This window comes from Leucoraja erinacea, chromosome 7 (assembly GCF_028641065.1).
Source record: "Leucoraja erinacea ecotype New England chromosome 7, Leri_hhj_1, whole genome shotgun sequence".
Taxonomy (NCBI): Eukaryota; Metazoa; Chordata; class Chondrichthyes; order Rajiformes; family Rajidae; genus Leucoraja; species Leucoraja erinaceus.
The window spans coordinates 8,350,299-8,365,191 of NC_073383.1; the positions used below are offsets into that span (position 1 = coordinate 8,350,299).

Below are 14,893 nucleotides of genomic sequence, written 5' to 3' on the forward strand. Positions count from 1 at the left end.
GCCAATGATGTAATAATGAGGATAACGAACAACCAGTTACAGTACACAATCAGCTTATCAGTTACACAATTTTATCACGTTTGTTGCAACATTGTAGGCAGTTCATTATTGTTATGCCAAAAAAAGATGGCTGCTAGTGGAACTCAGCGGGTCAGGCATCTGTGGAGAAAGTTGCCTCCACTTTTATCATGAATGTGTCGCCAACTGCCACTGCTCTTGCGATGGCTGAATTGGTAGATATCTCTAACCCAAAATATTGCTCTACGAAAAAACAAATATTCGCCTGAAATATTAACTGAAAATGTTGGAAAATAGGCCGAGAAAGTTTTGGGCCTGTCCCACTTACGCAACTTTTTGGGTGACTTCCGGCACACGTCATAGGTCGTTGTAAGTTGGTGAAAATTTTCAACATGTTAAAAATTCAGCGGCGACGAGAAAGACGCTACGACTCTTTGGGTGACTGTGGAGATTTTTCACAACCATACAGGCGACACCCTGGCGACATTTCGCGGGTTGAAGCCTGTATGGTCGTGAGTAGTCGCTCAAAGAGTCGTACCTTGTTCTGGTCGCCGCTGGATTTTCAACGTGTTGAAAATTTTCGGCGACTTGTAACGACCTATGATGGGTGCCGGCAGTCGCCGGAAATATTGCATAAGTGGGACAGGCCCATTAATGTTTTAGGTTGACAATCTTTCATCAGAATTAGTTAAAGTTAGAAAACAAGCCTGTTTAATGGTGCAGATAAAGGTAAATCTTGGCGAAAATAAAACAATTTTGTTTGTTCTCGCCATCTCTCTCTTCTTCGCAACTTAAACCACTGTTGGCTTTCTAACGTAACCAAGTTCTAATGAGAAGTCAAATTGCTAACTCTCCTCTTAGGCTGTGGGCCGAGGAGCTTTATTCTGCAGTTTCGTGACCCAAGTCACCAAACTACATGAAATTTTCACATATTGTGTAATTTTTTTAATATAAATCACCCCTGAAACTCAATATGAAGAAGACTTGCACATTTTTATTAAATTTGAGAAAAACCGGAAAACTGTCGGGAATTTTTTAGTCCAATCAAAGCACATTTAACATTGAGTTGGCTGCCAGTTGGCCAATCACGCGCTTTGTTTCAGGCTAGCACACAAAATGGCTGAGGGGGCTTCACAGATGCCCGTTTTACTGGAGATTCCGATTTGTTGTTCTGTGGAATAAATGTCGTGGAAACTGACAGCAGGTAATTGTATTTAGTGGGAAAAGCATTAAAAAGGCTGAAGAAAGTGCTGCGAAGTGGATTAAAGTGCAAGAAAGCCTTCAAAGCCCCTATTGATGTGCTGGAACACAAAGAAGGCCCCCATGAATCTAACTGAAAGGTAAGACTAAAGTCTGAATTTATGAAAATCTATCTGTGTGGACTTTAATTAATTTCACCCTTCATTCATTCATCCATACATTCATTCATTCATTCATCCATTCATTTATTCATTATTCATTCATTCACTCACACTCACTTACTTACTCATTCATTCATTCATTCATGAAATTGAGGGCCTAAACTATAACACAGCCAATTAAACATTGTCACTAATGCCAGCCTGTAGTAAAGTAATAAGTCTTTAACAACTAATCTCGGAGCTGCCTGTGTGGAAAAAGTGTTCTGATCGCGGGGCCTAGGTACTCGCGGTAAAGAACGATCGATATCCCTCCGTTTTTCTCCCGTTATCGGGGTCTGAAAACGACCGCTATAGACGGTAATATGTACAGACCCCCCGCCCGCCCGCGGAGATGATCCGTGGCTCCGCGATCGCAAATCGGCCGCTTATTAATTGAGACCGCGGCTTCACTTTACCGCGAGTACCTAGGCCCCGCGATCGGAGCACTTTTTCCCGGTAAGTTTTCGCAGGCAGCTCCGAGATTAGCTGTTAAAGACTTATTACTCTACAACAGGCTGGCATTAATTAATTGATTGTGTTATAGTTTAGGCCCTCAATTTCATTAATGAATGACGTGAGTGAGTGAGAATGAATGAATGAATGAATGAATGAATGAATGAATGTATGGATGAATGAATGAAGGGTGAAATTAATTAAAGTCCACACAGATAGATTTTCATAAATTCAGACTTTAGTCTTACCTTTCAGTTAGAGTTGATTCATGGGGGCCTTCTTTGTGTTCCAGCACATCAGCAGGGACTTTGAAGGCTTTCTTGCACTTTAATCCACTTCGCAGCACTTTCCTCAGCCTTTTTAATGCTTTTCCCACTAAATACAATTACCTGCTGCAAGTTTCCACAACATTTATTCCACAGAACAACAAATCGGAATCTCCAGTAAAACAGGCATCTGTGAAGGACCATCTGTGAAGCCCCCTCAGCCATTTTGTGTGCTAGCCTGAAACAAAGCGCGTGATTGGCCAACTGGCACACAAATCAATGTTAAATGTGCTTTGATTGGACTAAAAAATTCCAGACATTTTTCCGGTTTTTCTCTAATTTAATAAAAATGTGCAAGTCTTCTTCACATCAATTTTCAGGGGTGATTTATATAACATTTTTTTACACAATATGTGAAAATTTCACGTAGTTTGGTGACTTGGGTCACAAAATCCTATTTCTAGACACATTTTTGATGCTCGGCCCACAGCCTATCTGTTTCTTTTGATAAAGCTGTCAGAACCACTGAATATTTCAAGCTTTTGCTATTTTTATTGCTCTATATGAAGTTGGATAACATTGCTAACATTCCTTAAGTTGCTCAACATTTCTAGCTCACATCCTGGTAAATAAGAAAGATGAATGCTTCTAAATCACACTGTGTGTTTTAAAACTGTACTGTCGTAATTGGCACAGTGCTGAGAGGACTGGTCAGCAATATGCAAGAATGAAGTAATGCAAAGATTTCTCAGGGTCAGCATTGGGGAATGTTAACAAATGTTACTCTTATCCTACTGCATTTTTGAGGATGAGAAGAAAACCTGGATTCTTCATGTCTTGGGAAATTTAATAACATGGTCATCCCAGATAAAATCCTAGTGTCCTAAAATCATGATCACATAATCATTTTCCCCCAAATTACTAATAGTTATCATTAATAGAAACTTTGGATCCACAAATCAGTTTAGCGCATGGAATAATTAAATTTGGAAGAATGGTTCATCGTAGTATCTGTATCAAACCAATGAGCTACCAGCTAGGGACATTTCATTCCTTCTTGAATAAATCAAATCTAGGAAGCATTTTTGTCAGCACAAAATTCTATCATTGGAGAGAGCAAGTGTAATGTAGTTTACCTAATGGCCCTGTCTCACGGTGGGAGTCCATCCACTAGTGATCCCGAGTTTAAAACAAATCAAACTCGTGGTAATCACGTAGAATTAACGTAGCGGGAACGTCGGAACTCGTAACGCTAACGGCAGGTACTCGGGAAACTTGTTACCTCGTGAACATCTTTCAACATGATGAAAGATTTCCACGAGTCAAATCTACTCTTGAAGTAAAAAATTTAAACTTTTGAACTCGTTGGAAGAACGTAGTAGCCCGTGAGTTTACCGTAGTGACTCGTGAGTCTACCGTGGGCACTCTTTAAATCAGCGGAACAGGCAGTATCTCTGGAGAGAAGGAATGGGTGACGGGATGACATTTCCAAAATTCTGCTGCGTCTTTGTGTTACTCCAGCACTGTGTGTTCACTTTTTGTCAACAAGCATCTGCCCTTTCTTGTGTATGACATTATTTATATCCGTGGGGGGGGGGAGGAGGGAAGAACAAATATATGAAACACCAAAAACGGACAGCAGAGATGTATTTGCTATACCGCTACAATAATCGGACTATTGGTACGCTGCTGTTTCCTTGACTACGGTCATGTGAAACGACTCTTGTACATTTAATATACCGACGATGTCTGGCAGTGAATCTCACTCTCTCAAATCCATAGAGAGACACGAAAAGCTGGAGTAACTCAGTGGGTCAGACAGCATCTCTGGAGAAATGGACTAGGCGACTGCAGACTGCAGTCTGAAGAAGGGTCTCGACCCAAAATCTCACCCATTCCTTTTCTCCAGAGATGCTGCCTGTCCCGCTGAATTACCCCAGCTTTTTGAGCCTATCTTCGGTTTAAACCAGCATATGCAGTTCCTTCCTGCATCTCCCAAATCTGTGCCATTATTCAGTACTCCAATTTTTGTTTTATTTTACTAATTCTTGAAAAATGAAATAAACAAAAGACAGTTAAAGAGTTAAAGTTCTGAGCAAGAAATTAAAAAAAAACTGAAAAAAAAAAAAAAAAAAAAGAAGAAAAAAACATTAGGTGGTATTAAAATAATAATAATGATAAATATGATAATAAAAGAGTATTCACAGGTAATAAAGAGAGAGAAAATTTCTATATTAGAATATTGAAATATTTGTGGATTGTCTCATACGAAAACAGCAAATAAAGCCTCAGTCATGCTCAATTGCCCCCCTTAAAAATCAAATTGCCCCCCTGTGGGGCGTACGCCCGATGTTGGGAACCACTGATCTAGCTGGTATGGTTAAGTTCTGGTCAATGATAACCTCCTTCCTGTATGTCAACTGTGAGATGTTCAAGTGTGGTAACACCATTACATGTCAAGATAGTTATACTTTATTTATTTGGAGGATGTCATTACCTAGAACTTGTGTGGCACAAATGGTACTTGCCACTTATCATCCAATGCCTGAATGCTGTGCAGACACAGGCTACTTCATCTCCTGAAAAGTTGCAGATGGAAGTGAGTGCAATAATCAGCAAACATTCCCACTTTTGATCTTGCAATTGAAGGAAATTAATTGATAGTGGAATCAATATAACTGGGATGAGGATCTTTCTCTAAGGAATGCATGATGTTATAATATCAACGCCGAGATGTGTGATCTCCAACAAATAGAAGCATGTGACATTAACCAGTAGAGAACTTTCTCCTCACTTCCCATTGACCAATAATACCAGTGTCCGCTCACGTCATGCTCGGTTAAATGATGCCGATGTAAAAACAGACTCTCATCCAATTTCTGGAATTCAACCTCTCCAATTCAGTTTGGAATAAGGTTGAGACGAGGCCCTGGCAAATCCCAAACATAGAATCATTGTGCAAGTTCTAATCCGAGTGCTCCCCAACCAGAAACCATGGATGAACCGTGAGGTCCACTCACAGGTGAAGGCCATGGTTGCTGTATACGTCGAATGATCCCAAGTGGTACACGAAAGTCTGCTATGATCTTGACACAGCTATCAAGGACACCAAAAGATAATACCGGGGCAAACTTAAGTCTCAGTATAATCATTCAGACACATAGAACGTGGCACGGTCTGAATACTGTAACTGGTTGCAACGTGAAGTTGAGGCAGGTACTATCGCAATGTTTAAGAAACATTTTCACAGGTACATGGATAGTTAGAGGGATATGGACCAAACGCAGGGAGGTGGGACTAGTGTATCTGGGACATGTTGGCTGGTGTGGGCAAGTTGGGCCGAAGGGCTTGTTTCTACGCTGTGTGACTCTACGACTGGTGCTCCGCAAGATTGCATTCACTCCTTGTAAATCCACAACTGTGCAGCCAAGTACAAATGCAATTCAATTTACAGATTTGCAGACGACACAACTATTGTGGGCCGCAATCAAATAATGATGAGACAGAGTACAGGAAGGAGATTGAGAACCTCATGACCTGGTGTTGAGACAACAACATTTCTCTCAATGACAGCAAGACATGGGGATAGTGATCAACTTCAGGAAGCAAAGCGGTACACTTTCCCTAGTTTGAATTGACAACACCAAAATAGAGATGGTTGAAAGCTTCAAATTCGCAGAAGTAAATAGCACCAACTTGTCCTGGACCACCCGTATTGAAGCAATGACCTTCGACTACCTTTGACTGCCTACGAATAACATGCCGACCTACTACGACCTACTTCGACTAAACCTACAAGTAAAGAAAATATTGATTTTTTTCCATGGCGACCTTTTTTTTACTTGCGGGCATTTTTCAGCATGTTGAAAAATATGCCGCGACCTAGCTGAGGCCTTGAGTACACGGGGGCTAGTCTTGAGCATGAAGGAGAGTTACAAAGGCCTCCTAGGACCTCATGTCGACCATGCTGCGAGTATGAGTCAAGGGCAAACTCTTCAGAACACCAATTATGTCGCAGTAGTAGGACAGCCCCTTAACCTCCCTTCCATTGACTCCATTTACAATTCACGCTGCCTCGGTAAGGCCAGCAGCATAATCAAGGATGAGTCACACCTCGGCCATTTCCTCTTCTGCCTTCTTCCTTCTCCAATTAGATAAGAGGTATAGACCTTTGAAAACGCACACCTCCAGATTAGGGACAGTTTCTTCTCAACTGTTGTCAGGTAAAAGAACCATCCTGCCAACAACTAGAGAGCAGTTCTGAGCTACTATTTACCTCTATGGATACTCAGACTAACTTTAATCGGAGTTTTTACTGGCTTTATCTTGCACTAAATGTTATTCACATTATTCCGTTATCATGTATCTGTACATTTCGGATGTCTCAATTATAATCAGGTATTGTCTTTCGGCTGACTGGCTAGCACGCGAACAAAAGCTCTTCACTGTTCCTCAGTACACGTGACATTAAACCAAACTAAACTGAAACTTAATTTCAGGACTTGGTAAACTCAGTCAGTAGTGAGGTTATTGACACACACCAGGTGAAAAATATTGAGGTCCCTCATGTCGAGTACATCCTGCCCCCACCCCACCCCACCTCCTTGCTGGTCTCAGTGCTTCTTCCAAGTATTGTTCAACGTGCAGGAGGGCTGTCTCATCAGCTATGAAAGGATGACACATGGTTTTCTTGGCTATATGTGACCTTTTGACACATGACCTTACACCAGAGGTCATTGTCATTAGGCCTTCTACTCTTGCTTCCAGTCTTATAGCAATGCTATCAGGAACATTACTGGACACATGTCAAAAAGATATTAACTAGAAAATATTTGCTTTGCACTTACTAGCAGATTTAGGTGTTTGCTACATTCTTATGGTCCTTGTAAAACTCCCAAGTGACCTGCTGCCCTTTATCCTTCAAATAGAGCAATTTATATGCAGTGTGAGGTTATTTTCTGCAAGTGATTACGCTTATCCCTAATCAGAAGATATGAAAAATTTCAGTGGGCTTCTCAAAGAATGGTTTCTCAGTGATTTAAACCCTGCTCCATGTGCTCATGATACTTGTGACAATTTTCTGTGCCCCACCCGGCAAGCAGTTTAAAAGCGCTGCACAATCCACAAATAAAATAATTCAATACTGTAGGATTTAAAAAGCAAAGCAAATTCATGTCTCAAGAGGGTACGAGTCTTTGGCATTCACTTTCTCAAAAGGTGGCAAATATTTTTTAAACAGTTCCTTGATAAACAAGTGGCCATTAAGTCTGCAGAAGTAGCCAGGTGTGCAGTGCTGTGATTGCAATCAGACCATCCATGATCTGAGTATATAATGGCAGACCTATCACGAGGAACTGGATGGCTTACTCCTGCTCCTATGTTGTATGTTCACATGCCTATATTTGCATTACATTCACATTACATTTGCTCACAACGTTATCAATCTATTTAATTCTGTCTCACTTCGCCATCCAACTACTACATTAAAGTATTACTAGTTTGATAATAAGATTTTTTTCTCAACAACCAATTTTAATATGATTTGGGAAAATTCAGGCTGCTTGTCATCAGAATTGGTAGATGTATTGTCAAGTTACCACAAAACCTGATGATAATCGTCATTTGGTAATTATTAATAATCCTAAAATTGTACCTAGAAATTCTAAAGTGCATGGAGATTACACTGCAATGGTGCTCCACACCACCAGCGCCAGTTTCATGCAGGACCGCAGCAGAGCAATTCCATTGCCTGCAACAGTTGCTCAGCAACAATGGACCATTTGACAAAGTGAAGGAGGCCTTCTCCCTCTAGTTAAGACATTCACTTTGATTCAAAGCCCAAGAAGGCCCTAAAGCATATATAGGTTCATTTTAATGTTACAGCAGCAATGTTTAAAGTGCATTGCACCTTAACTGATGTTACTGTTGGAGGCACTGTGTCCTCTGTGTGTAAACACATCAGTATCCCATTGTGCACTACAAGAGTCACATTTGTGCGTTGGACCTCTTACCTGCATCTCTTCCAACCTCATCTATTGCGTCCGCTGCTCTAGATGTCAGCAGATCTATATCGGTGAGACCAAGCGGAGGTTGGGCGATCGTTTCGCCGAACACCTCCGCTCGGTCCGCAATAACCTAGCTGACCTCCCGGTGGCTCAGCACTTCAACTCCCCCTCCCACTCCGTCTCCGACCTCTCTGTCCTGGGTCTCCTCCATGGCCACAGCGAGCAGCACCGGAAATTGGAGGAACAGCACCTCATATTCCGTTTGGGGAGTCTGCACCCCGGGGGCATGAACATCGACTTCTCCCAATTCTGTTAGTCCTTGCTGTCTCCTCCCCTTCCTCAGCTCCCCTGCTGTCTCCTCCCACCCTCCAGCCTTCCGGCTACTCCTCCTTTTCCCTTTCTTGTCCCCACCCACCCCCGCCCCTGATCAGTCTGAAGCAGGGTTTCGGCCCGAAACGTTGCCTATTTCCTTCGCTCCATAGGTGCTGCTGCACCCGCTGAGTTTCTCCAGCTTTTCTGTGTAACCTTTGTTTTATTTAGCCTTGCATCATCTTCCATTATACATGTCCTTCCTTTCACTATGCTACAACCATACTATTGTATCCTTCTATTCTTCTGCATTATTGAGAGCCTGATGAAACAACCTGAAACATTAGTGGCTGTAAATTGGAACACATAGCACTTTTTTTCCATGACATGGGATTAAAAATAGATCTAGCCTGGAGTAAATTACACTTGCAAACTTGGTTTAATCATGGAAATCAGGAAGGTTGACCTTGCTCGTATTTTGAGAGTGAACCTTGTAACCCAGATTGATTTCTGCACTCTTGTAACCCAGATGGATTTGGTATGACATAATTCCCCATGCACCACTTTCTCTGGAGCATTGCAGGGGAACTTGGATCGATCTAGGGAGAACAATTGTTTGGCATTCCTGAAACATTTATGGCCCTGTCCCACTGTACGAGTTCATTCAAGTGCTCTCCCAAGTTAAAAAAAAAATCAAACTCGTGGTAAGCACGTAGAATGAACGTAGCGGGTACTTCGGAGCTCGGGGACATCTGTTAGCGGCTCGTAACGCTAACGGCAGGTACTCGGGAAACGCGGTAAGCTCGGAAAGACTCGTGAAGATTTTTCAACATGTTGAAAAATGTCCACGAGAGCCTCGAGTACTTACGAGCGGTCATTACCGTAAATATCCGAGTTTGAATCAGGGCAAACGCGGGAGAACTCTTGAATGAACGCGTACAGTGGGACAGGGCTTTAAGAGATTAAAACTGCAGCACCAAACTGGGAGACCTGCAAGGCAATTATATATTTACCTTCAGTGAAATACATCCCTCACTGAAATAAAAATCCCCTGTGAAATACCTGCATGTCCAGTTTGTGTCTTGAATCCCTTCTCTACACCCTCCCAAACTCTGTGATCACCTCTCCCATTGCTGAGACTGTCACCGCTGCTGCTCTGCCACAACATCTTTATACCAGCTCTGTTTCCAATTTCATCTCCATAACCTCCACCATGACTTCTGCCCCTGATACCCACTCAAAGTGCTGATATCACAGAACTAAATCCACTATTCCCTAGGCTCCAGTTTACTCCACTCTCACCACACGTGCCAACCCTATCCTGTTCCCGTCAAGAACAATGCGTTGTTTCACCAGTCTTTGAGGCATTTGTTTCAGCTACACAAAGCAAATAAGAGGCAAAAGCTTTCCCAGTGGCTCAGAAATATTTTCTGTGAGCCATGCAACTGAACACCAATGTCATTATGGTCTCAAAGAAGCTTTCTAAAACAATTGTGCCAATTCTTTTCTGGATCCTCTCTCATGATTTCATATCCTTTTTATAATAAGATGACTGGAGTAGAATGCAATGAGGCCAGACTGGTATTTTACAAAGATTCTGTATGATTTATCTGTTTTCCTACTCCATGCCTCTACTGATAAAGCCTAGAATTGTATCAGACGTATTAACATAGAAACATAGAAAATAGGTGCAGGAGTAGGCCATTCGGCCCTTCGAGTCTGCATCGCCATTCAATATGATCATGGCTGATCATCCAACTCAGTATCCTGTACCTGCCTTCTCTCCATACCCCCTGATACCTTTAGCCACAAGGGCCACATCTAACTCCCTCTTAAATATAGCCAATGAACTGGCCTCAACTACCTTCTATGGCAGAGAATTCCAGAGATTCACCAGTCTCTGTGTGAAAAATGTTTTTCTCATCTCGGTCCTAAAAGATTTCCCCCTTATCCTTAAAATGCTTTATCAGTCTGCCTTGCCACTTACCGGCCCGACTTACCCACACTGACCAACATATCCCATCTACATTAGTCCCACCTGCCTGCGTATGGTCCATATCCATCTAAACCTAATCCTAGCCATAAACCTGTCTAAATGTTTCTTAAACCTTCTCCTGCAGCTCGTTCCATACACCCACCATCTTTTGTGCAAAATAGTTATCCCGCAGATTTCTATTAAATCTTTCCCCCTTCACCTTATACCTATGTCCTCATATTCTAGATTAGCCTGCTCTGGGCAAGAGACTCTGTGCGTTTAGCCGATCTATTCCTCTCATGATTTTGTACACATCTATGATAGGCGTTTTTGTGTTATCTGTAAACTTAAAAATTGTAGCTTCTCCCTAAAGTCTAGGTCATTAATGTAGACGGATTTCAACTTTTACTGCCCATCCCTTCTTTCCTTTCTTTTTTATTCACCATGACTATGTTCCCCTTCCCCTTCACTGCTAACTCCTTGCTTTGTATTTGCCCCTTCACTTTCTCTTCCCCAATCCTCCTTACCTTTTATGCCTTACCTTTTACTGCCCCTATTTCAATTATTTTTACAGTTCCTTTTGACACCCTCATTCTCAGTTTACCAATTATATTTCTCCTCTACGTTTCTAACCTCCATCTTCTGTACTCATTTCCTCGCCCTCACCTTTAGGCTCTTCACGTTCCTCTATCCAATTTTACTCCAGACGCACCTCTCACCACCACCCTCTTTATTTTTTCACTGAGACCTTTTCTCCTCTTTCACAAACACTGTTTCCTTTTGCTCTTTCTTTGTTTTCCCTTATCTCTCTTTCAGTCACTGCCCCTATTCCTCCTCTCCGCATTCATTGAGTTTCCTCTTATTACTTAAAATGCTTTCTCTTTTTTCTTTCACTTTCACTGTGACTTTCTTTCTCTCTCGTCACTTTCCCTCTATCTCCTCCCCCTCTTGACAGTCAAACTAGAAGCCTGTGCATCAGCATCCAGTCACAAATCCATCAGAGCATTCTGCCAGTGCCTCGGGATGAACTATCCAAGGCCTAGTTGTTTGAACAAGTCTGAAGAAAGGTCCCGACCCGAAACGTCACCTATCCATTTTTTTGCGAGTTGGGAGTGGGATCAGAAGCAGGAGCTCTAAACAGCCGGGAGCCAGGGATGAGTCGGCAGGCTAATCCTTTCACATTTTATCGTTGTTCTATTTAAGTTTCTGGCATTCCCTGATGCTTTAGAGACACGGGAGGGTGTCATTAGAGGGCCAGGGGTGTATTGTCATTTCATTATTACATGACCAACGTTGGTCCGGAAAAACGAATAATCCAGAAAGGCTCTGGAACCAAGGGTGCCGGAAAAATCGGTGTTCAACCTGCACCTTTTTGGGAAAAGCACAGGGTTGTATAGCAAGCATCCAGACTATGCAGGGTCACTCCCTGTATTTCAGGGAAATATTTTCTACCTAAATGGAGTTGAGGAGCATTAGATCTAGTTCTGCTGCACTATAACTAACAACAGGGCATATGGTTCAAGAAAAAGAACTGCTACTCTTCATTTATTTTCATTCATTTACCTTTTCTTCATCTGCTGGAATTCATGTTGGGGATATTAAAAAGATATTGGCTAAAGCAACTTGTTAGGCTCTCATGAAAAAAGATCTAGGTTTTTTTTCCCTCACATTCTTCAGCTGATAGGTCAATTTGAGACGAAGCAACATTAAGTGTGATAATAATAAGCTACTTATTAGGTCAATGACAAAGCAAACTATACATTGTAAATTAAAACAAACAAAGTGATTGCCGCTGGACCAAATTGATATCAACTGGAGCTAATAGAAGCAAATGATGTTGATTAATTGCTATATAATATTTCTTAAAATTGGTTTGAATTGAAGTACTACGAAATAAATGCAGTGTTGTTACAACATAAGGACATTTTGCACAAATAAAATTAAATGTCCCATCCACTGTTCGTGTCCACTTAATTAACTCCAAAAATAAAATGTCTTATTTTTTAATTACTCAATTAGGTAGATTGATCACGGTCAGTAGAGAGTTGTTAAGGGAAAGCCGTCTCGATAACTTGATCAAGTCTTTTGAGGAGGTAACAAGGAGGGCAGCATATCTAATGTAGTTCATATGGATTTCAGTAAGGGTGCGCGAGAGAAACTGGTCAAACAAGTGAAATACTATAGAATTCAAGCGAGAGTATCAAATATGATCCATGACTGTGTCAATGGCAGGAAGTAAAGGGTGAAGGTTGACAGAAGATTTTGTGACCAGCAAACTTCCCCAGGACATGGACTTTAAATAATTTACACCTAAACCAGGAGCGCTTGATGAAGAGTGTGCAGATAATATAAAATGTGACTGAGTAGTACACAGTTTGAAGGAAAACGTTTGACTTCAGGGGGGTCTAAATGGTCTCATCAGTTAAATCCAGGGAGGGGAAACTGGGCTGGGGAATTAATGGGAGGAAATTACAATATATGGAGGAACAAACCTTTAAAAGTAACAGAGGGCAGATAAAGGAGAGTAGTCGGGTTGCACTGTGAGATATTGGCTCACTTTCTGACTTGCCATTATCGTAGCTGGACCTTGTGATATCTATCTCTCTCTCTCTCTCTCTCTCTCTCTCTCTCTCTCTCTCTCTCTCTCTCTCTCTCTCTCTCTCTCTCTCTCTCTCTCCCTCTCCCTCTCCCTCTCCCTCTCCCTCGCCCTCTCTCTCTCTCTCGGTTGCTGGAGGGGGTGGAGTGGCGTGGGTCACCGGACCCGGTGGTCGGAGTCCAGTGGTGGTTGAGTCGGGGTCCGCGGGCGATGCGTGGGTGGTCCCGGTGGGCGGAAGGTCGGCGGCGAGATGAATCGGGTGCGTTGCGGCAGCCATGTTGGGGGAGCCCCGGTCCGGCGGCAATGTTGGGTAGGTCGGGTCCGGCGGCTGTGTCCGGTAGGCCGTGTCCGGTGGCGGTGTTAGGCGGGCCCGATGCTGGATGCGCCCGTGCGGCGGCGATGTTCAGTGGGCCCAGTCCGGCGACGATGCTGGATGGGCCCAGTGCGGCGGCAATGTTCAGTGGGCCCGGTGCGGCGATGATGCTGGGCGATCCCGGAGGACAACGAGGGTCAGAGGAATCGGCGAGGGGGAGAAAGTCCGAGTTACCGTAGAAGGCTACGAGGCTGGGCGTCATCGGTAGGCAGGTGAGGATAGGCGGCGGCATCGATGTGGAGGTCGGTGAAGGCGGCGTCCCGGTGAGTATTGAAGTCACTCCTCGTGGCCAAGATGGCGTCGCGGGACTTGGGCAGGCGATGCAGGGCAGAGTTGGGGCCCGGAGTCTGCGGGTTGTCGAGTCGCGGAGTGTAGGCGTCGGGAGCGGCCTGGAGTTGGGATAATTTAAGGTCCTTTGTGGAATCGAGGTAGGCCAGGAATTTCTTATTTAAGAGGTGGATCTTCCGGCGGATGAAATATAACTGGGGTCCGTTGCAGGTCTGGGTTAGTGATGCCTGAAGTGCAGGGAGTGTCGATGTGAGGTCCTGTTGGTGCCGGCGCATCGCGACCAGGGTGGATCTCAGTGCCCGGTTGGAGAATTGCTGGGTGGAGAATTGCTGGGTGTAGACATAGACATAGAATTGCGTAATGTCGCCTGATCGAGTCCAGGTACGTTATACGCGCAGACGATCTCAGCTCATCATTGCACATTGGTGAATTTAGAAGTTCCGCGGCTTCACTGACAGTGACTTTGCACGGTACCTATTTTGTTTATGATTACTTTGTTTATTTATCTGTGCGTGTATTAACTTTATTTTCGGGAATTTAGTTTTAAATGGGCAGAAACAAACCAAAGAAGTATCAACTTAGACTCCCAACTTCTAAGCTTAAGTTAAACGCAATAAGCCACGCATCGCCACCCTGACGGTACAGTGCAGTGCATAGTGACGTGACATCTTCAGTTGTCGCCAACAGGGTCGTAGCTTGTCGTATCTTGTCGCGGTGGAGGTAAGTTGACTTTGGTTGTCGTAGGTTGTCGACTGTGTTGTCGTAGGTTGTCATAGATGTGGTCGTAGGTGGACGTCCCAATTCGCGAGGAATTGTTTCGCCGGTTGACGTAGCTTGTCATAGCTTGACGTCGACTAGGTTGCAGCTTGTCATAGACATTGTCACAGGGTGGGTCCAGATTTCTCACTCTCAACCAATGTTGGCAGTCCTGAATATGGTAGCTGGAAGGGCCTGTTCCTGTACTGTGTGACTATTACTTCATCAATCGCTTGTCCCACTTCCATGCTAGCCTCAACCTATGAGTGATACCCTCTTTAACCCATCTGTTCTTTCCCTGCCTTCTTTGCAACTTAAGACTATTTGTATTCTCCCTCTCCTAGATCTGTTGAAGGGTATTTGACCTTAAACACTAGCTCTGTTTCTTATTTCATAGACACTGCTTGAACTGTTGTGCGTTTCCAGCATTTTTAGTTTAAACTTCAGATTTCCA

At 43.3% G+C, this 14,893-nt stretch overlaps 1 protein-coding gene across 3 annotated transcripts in view; it reads right to left on the bottom strand.

Annotated features, from left to right (window-relative positions):
• LOC129698616 (inactive phospholipase C-like protein 1) overlaps positions 1-14,893 on the bottom strand; it is a 200,046-nt gene that overhangs the window by 15,496 nt on the left and 169,657 nt on the right. The window lies entirely within an intron of this gene.